This window comes from Perna viridis, chromosome 2 (assembly GCF_037379345.1).
Source record: "Perna viridis isolate PV_CMFRI_1.1 ecotype Kerala chromosome 2, ASM3737934v1, whole genome shotgun sequence".
Classification (NCBI taxonomy): domain Eukaryota; kingdom Metazoa; phylum Mollusca; class Bivalvia; order Mytilida; family Mytilidae; genus Perna; species Perna viridis.
Genome location: NC_142446.1, coordinates 32,729,532 through 32,736,954, shown reverse-complemented (window position 1 = coordinate 32,736,954; position 7,423 = coordinate 32,729,532). Strand labels below are relative to the sequence as shown.

Genomic DNA, 7,423 nt, shown 5'->3' with positions numbered 1-7,423 from the left:
TCAACAAAGGGCAAATTTATAGGAGTACAGATGTTTTTGTGCATCACACGTCAGAAGAAAGCTAAGGAACTTTTAAGCTAACTGTTGCACGTATTTAACGATCATAATGCATTATGTGTTGGCTAAAATTTCAAATGCTCGTGTAACTTTGGTTTTCATGTACGTTTCGTTGATGTGGTGTATTTAACCCCGTTTTAGACTTTGAATAGTAGACTGTTGTCCTTCTATGTCACTTCTAAGAGGCGAATATACGTAATTTAATATATTATCACAATACATAAAACATCATTTCCCTTTGACGAATTACCATCAAGGACATTTTTGAATGAATAACTTTTAATTAAATCAGAGAACTTCACTATTAATTTCGCCATAAACCACGTGTTACCAGGTGAAACAATGCATTAAATGCAATTTATTATTTCGTTTCCACGGCAACTACCAATATCGCCATTTTATGTTCAGAATGCTGCTTCGACTTAGATGATCAGTGAATTTGAGGCTTATAAAAAGTATGATTTATAAACAATCCGGAAATATTCGGAGATTTATGTTCATGTCAAGGTTTGTTTTATACGTTTTATCTTCTTTCTCAACTTATACGGTTTTCCCTAATCAAGTTAACAGAACAAAAACTGAAACAATATTTTAGTTAACGACTAAGAACTCGACTCTTTGAGTTTCATTATTGAATGAATTATGGTTTTATTTCATTCTTAGTCGTGTTGTCGTATACCAGTGGTCGGAATCGTGTTTAACATATGCCCGCAGGCAACAAAGTATAACAGAAAAGTAATTGATTAATACGGGGTTTGACATTATTTCAATATTTTATACAGTTATGATATTCGATATTAACTGTTAATGGGATAAACTAAACCATCTTCTAGATTTCATTTTTCATTATTTCTTCCTAGAACACATAATCGACATTCTATTTCCCACTGCTTCAACAACAGACATTTGATAGGCTTCTTAGGAACAAAATTTAACAATTATTTTCTCATACGTCTACACTGACTATTTACAGAAAATCTGATATGCGACGGGAAGAAGTTCTGATCATTGACAGTGTCTTGCTGGCTTCAAACCCCCACATTTCATCAAGTGGGTTTCAACAATACTGTATAGACATTTCTCGCAGGATGTTTCACTAATAAGTTTTCCTGTCGTCATCACTAACTGACGGACCGATATGGAGCTAAGACCAGATATCTTCACTTACCAGATGTACAATCTACTGAACTTGACACTTACTGGCTAAAGTGGTGTAGTTCCTATGAATAACTGTGACACAGCAAGTCAAGAGCTAGGTCATATGTCATCACCGCGGTATTTTTCAATCACACTACATGTACTATATTACAACGATACATTTCATTTCCTTCGAAATCTACATGTAAATTCCTGGCAATGTGCGAGTTATTGCTATGTTATATCAAGTTCAAGATGAAATGTTCTAGCGTAGGTATTATCTTGTGTTTTATGGGGATTTGTTATTATCTTTAATTCATTAAGTAGCGCTCCAGATAAGAATAATGCAAAATATGATACATGGTTAGAAAGTCTACATATTTTTATTTTTTATATTTGTTTAAAATGTTATAGTAAACAGAAATTAACATATGACTTTTCATATAACCCGTGTTCTTAGAAGATAAAAATTATATTTAGGTTACAGACCACCAATTCAACCAATGAGCATTTGGAACGTAGGCAAAAATAGTCCTACGCAGAAATTACCCCTGTTCCTCATAGTGCTGTGAAAAAAGTTCTCACCTTATTTAAAAAATTTAAACAGTTTCTGAAAGGAAAAACATTTCTGTACATTTTATAGGTGCATTTTGCTTCTTGTGATGTGAAGCCTAATCTCCATAATGATTTTTAAATATACCCCTATCTTGTGAAAACACTGGGATTCCCCATGCTATTTATAGACCCTTCACTTCCGGTGACCAGTACTGCACTGCAAGTCTGCTAACCCCACATGCCATTCTGAGGATTGTGAGCTGACATATGTAGAATCATGCTGATATATAGTCCTCTGCAGGTTAAAGTTAAGGTAAAGTCCAGAGAAGCCATTGAATATTGTGAAATTAGCATAGAAGCCTATGGAAAGTGGAATTAGTGGTTTTTAGCCTATATAGAATGAACTGTAGAATTCATAAGGGAGATAATTCTGTACATGACGCTCAAATACGATAGAATGGGTTGGATTTTCAATGTGGATTATCTTCTAAGAGCAGACAGATTGGAAAGAGTAATCAAGGGAACCAAGGTTACAGAGCTAATCAAAAGAATGTAATCCATGGACAAAGACCAGACATGGAAAACAGACATACACAACAAAGAACATAAAGTAACTAAAATCATACATACAAACAAATGAGCAACTCGGACTCCACCAAACACTGGGAGCATGAACCAGGTGCACCGGTAGGGTAAGCGTCCTCTGCTTTTCAAGAAACACCTGCCGAGTTGCTCATAAAAAGTCAAGTCCGGGGTAGACAAACGAGGAAAGGAAAACTATGACCCCTTGAATAAATCAGTTTTCATGGTGCGGATGGATACACCATAACGATCCACGAGTTCATGATGACGGCCATAAAACTTCTGTAGTGATGACTTCAATCTTGGAGTGAATAATTACACTTTTCATCATACAGACTTGTAAAGAAACATAGTAACAAAAATAAAAATATGTAGCCTTTATTGGGGTGTATCAAATTTTACAGAATGTTCATGATTCTTAAAAAAACAGCTACTTAACTGTCTATTTCGGGTATTTTCCGCTTTTAATTATTATTTTATTTATATCATGATACTCCGTTGAATCGAATAAAATTGCTAAGGCATTACGGGCTTCGTTGTTTTTATGGGACCTGGCCCTTTGTGAATCATGCCCTGGGAACATGTACATTATTGCTGCTAGACTATTGTCGGAGCAGGATATACTTACTCTCCCTTAACACTTCATGCATGTCAATTTCGGATTTTGGCTGGAGTTCATTTTGCTAATGCTTTGTTTTGTGTGTGTGTGTGTGTGTAGTTCTTTGTGTGGGTATGTAGTTTTATTTATGTAATCTATTTTATTCGGTTCGCTATATTTGTATGTAGAGTCTTTGTTTCCTGTTTACATGTTCAAGCCATACTTGGATTTTGATGTATCTGAATTGTTCCATCATTATCGCTTTTACTTTTTTTCTAGATATTGAGTGTAATTCAATCAGCACAACATTTGAAATTCAATTATTGGTGAAACAAAAATGTAAGTTTATTTTTGGGGACGTGGTCCCTTAACCCCTAAGAACTCAAAAACCGTAAGAGATATCTGAAATCTGATTGAAAAAATGCAGTGCAGGGATTTTCAAAAGGAGTTCAATAAAAGAAATCAATATCAGACCAAAAATATACTGACAAGTTGTTTAAGGAGCGTGGTCCTCTTTTGACTCGTACAACTGAAACCGTAAAGCGAGATATGTGAAATCTAACTGAAAAACACAGGCAGTGATTTTCATAAGGATTCCAATAATTTCAAAATCGGACCAAATTTTAGAAGTTGATTTAAGGGGGTAGGGATTTTCATAAGGAATCCAGTTTCAAAATCGGATCAAAATTTTAATTAAAAGTTTATTTTTAGCCCGTACATGTATTACCTGGAAAAAAATATAAGAGAATCATCTGAAACCTTGTTGAAAAGCGCAGATAGGAAATTTATTTAGGAATCAAATAAAATATATAAAAATAGCATGGTGTACATGCACATAGCAATTTATAATGAGTTATTATTATTCATGGTGACTTATACTTACAAGCCAATCTTAAATCTCAATAGCCCATCCGACGAATTCGACGACTATTTTTTTACAGTCTACAAAGCGCTTTATTTGCCATTTTTGCTTATTTTATTGCAACAACTGTGACAATGAATACAAAATAACAATAAATTTAGGAACAACTACCATTTGCGGTCAAATTTGCATTAGCGATTCCCTTCAAGTATGTGAACTGAGATAGGGCATCATATAGCAGAATGATATTTTATGGCTAAAATAGCGCCGATTTCAATCAAACAATGGCATTTACTTTCGAGTTTAAACTCCATTCACAACGAAATAATTGTCTAGGGAAAATTGCATAACATTTAAGTGGATAATGGATCTAACATTGTTTAAGATTTCAAAAACGAATTTTCTTAACAAAATTGGGATAGATGGTCGTGTTTAACTACGTACAATTAAGCAAAGTATTCTATGTGCACGTGGTTTTAAAGACGTTTTAGTTTAATTGACGAAAACAGTCATGTTCAAGTTTTAATTGCATAAACAGATTGTGCTATAAATCTTTGGAGAAACTAGCCTTGTTCTATTGGCATATTTTCACGAATATACATAAAATTTAGTGTCCGATTCAAATCAAAATTCAAATTGTTCTTTCTTTAGCAGGATGTGTTTACTGAAGTAGACTTCATACACGTATCATGGAGTAGTAAAAGAAATAAACAAGTAAATTTTACTTTAGTTTCATTACTTATTTCTATCCACACGAGAACATTTCTCTAAGGGTTTTTGGTCCTTTTATTTGTACTTTAATCCTTTCTTTTTGATTCGTTTTGTTTTGCTTTATTTAATATCGGATCTTTAAATTACCTCTGAAAGCAGTTTCATAATCTTTTTTTATTCTTTAAGTTTAGCTTCTTAATTTGAATGAATCATTATTTAAATCGGAACATCACACTATAATGATATAATTATAGTCTCCTTCGTGATAAAGCTGCTTGGTTTTGTTAGTTCCTACTGGTGCCATTCAACAGAAAAACAGCGGCATTAGTAATGAAGCACAGTATGAGAGAGTCTCATAAGATTTTAATAGGACAGAAGATGATCAGTATTTTGCTCCAATATGACTCAGTAAATGAAAATGTGATATTTTTATTCAAGTAAAATTGCACTGCATGGTTCGTAATAACCAACACGGTAATAAGATGCCATGTGTAAGGCCATGCATATATTATTTATAGGTTATTGAGACCTAATTGTTTGAAATTATTTAAGGATTATTTCTAATTTTTGACAAGGTTTAACCCACTTGCGAAATAACCCACCTAGGCGCAGTTTACGCTTCATGAACAGCGAGGCGGTCGAAAGTTGACAGATATTTCACTGTTCAATGACGGACTTATGGAGTCTCTGCAGATTGAGTTTTCCGGGGTTTTAAGATTACAGATTTAATTCGAATAGTTTACCGTTATGAGGAATTAATTCAGCCTCTTTTATGATAAACATATACTGTTTATTTTACATGTACATAACATTTTAGCTTCTAAAGACAATGCTCGTGTACTGTATAAATGCATGCTCTAACGTTTGCGAGATTCTATATTTTTTGTCTTTCCAAACCTCGCTTCATAATAACTCATTTCTTCATTTTCCATTGAACTTTTGAAATTTTTTAGAGTAAGACTATTTAATTAAGAGGCTGTGGGTATATTTAAAATGTTAAAGCATAGTAAGTTTTGATAGGAATCAGGAGGGGCGATTGATCCGACAGAAAATCATGGATAAAAACAGAATTAATCTTATCACAACGAATACAAATTCAAAATCTTGGATTCCTCGTTATTGTGAAAGGAAAATCCAGACTGTACACGAACTTGTATCTAATGTTATAGAGCTACTTTAAAATTACCTATAGACAATCTGCAATTTCTGTCTAGGAAAAACACAATAAAATGATGTTTGACTTGTAAAGATGTTGTTCTAGTATCTGATAACCAAACAATTGTTATATCTTGGCCTAGAGACATGACTGGTCTTTGTTCGCCTTTGTGTAATCATTAATCAGGATAATCTGAAAACAAAATTTCAGCTGCCGTCTTAATATGACAAAATTTTCCGATTTATAACGAAAAATATAAATCCACCGAGAAATACTTCCGTGATTTTTTTCTTCTTTTTTGTCCTTTATTCGTACGGTGTTGAAGGACTACTTCGTTCACATCATCATGAATACTTTTACTTAAGCTGAGGTAGTATTCATGGAGACACTCTTTTGTTTAATTTCTTTATGAATTGGTAGTAAGGTATTTTAAGGATGAAAAAAATCATGATTTTTTTTCTCAAATCTTTCACTTATAAAGGAGTAACATTTTTCGTGTTGGCTTTTATAAATTCCTCTCCTGTATATAAACCTAATGTGTGATAATGGTATTCATTCTTATCTTCCGGACAACCCATCCGTGTATGTTAATAATACGTTTGATTCTCTTGATATTGGTCAATGTTGGATATTGGTCAGCGTTCGATATTGGTCAATGTTGGATATTGGTCAGCGTTTAATTTTGGTCAGTATTGAATACTGGTCAACGTTGGATATTGGTCAATGTTGGATATTGGTCAGCATTTAAGTTTGGTCAGTACTGAATTTTGGTCAGCGTTGGATATTGGTCAATGTTGGATATTGGTCAGCGTTTAATGTTGGTCAGTACTGAATATTGGTCAGCGTACGATATTGGTCAATGTTGGATATTTGTCAATGTCTGATATACATAACAAAGCATGAAGTAACTAAAATCATACATACAAAGTAACAGGCAAATGAGCAACTGAGCAACTCGGACTCCACTAAAAACTTGGATATTAGTCAATGTCGAATATTGGTCAGTGTTGAATATTGGTCAGCGTTGGATATTGATCATTATAAACCAACTTACTACAATATGTACAGAAATGCCCATCCTTTATGAACCGAAAATTTCGACGACTGGTCATTACGAACCGTAGATTCCTACAGCCGGTCATTACCAAAATCACAGCTATGCATTTCAAAACAGGGCATGAATACGGAGCCACTTTAATTAAGAGTGACCTAATAATTCAATTAATTAGATTAGGATATTTAAAGTTGCTGAAATATGGTACTGGGACTAAGTATATTGAATTAATAGGTATGTTTAATCTTGAGCTTTAAATTTACGATTTTTTTTTTGGGGGGGGGGGATTATTGGAAAAGGCAACAAAAATGAAGTCTCTTACCGGGAGTACATACTTTCCTATACAGAAATGCTAAAGAAAAATGGGGACTTTCGTGTATATTGATTTTCAAAGACGAAATGTGCAGTCAAATCTCATTGTTTAGCACGAATCCAGGTGTTGAAATTAATCTTCAAAGTACATTCTTTTTCTCTTTTTACTCACCTACCTTGTGTGTTCTGTCAAAAGAGTTGAAAATAGCTTGATTCTAGGTCAAAATGCACTGAAAAACACGGTTTTTACGTAAAAAATTGACAAATTATTTGTTTGGTCCTTTTTTTAATTCCTCGGGTCACATACTAGGACAGTAAACCTAAGAACAATGACGAAAACAACCCAAATGTTCCGTAAATTGAGGATATCTGAAAAATCCTGGTTTTTGTTGGGTATCA

The 7,423-nt window shown here is 33.6% G+C and overlaps 1 long non-coding RNA gene across 1 annotated transcript; it reads left to right on the top strand.

Moving 5' to 3' along the window:
* Positions 1–447: 447 nt before the first annotated feature.
* On the top strand, positions 448–2,856 carry LOC148624689 (uncharacterized). Its single transcript, XR_015919736.1, has 2 exons — positions 448–564; positions 1,031–2,856. It is a non-coding gene; the product is annotated as an uncharacterized LOC148624689 (long non-coding RNA).
* The last annotated feature ends 4,567 nt before the right edge of the window (positions 2,857–7,423 follow it).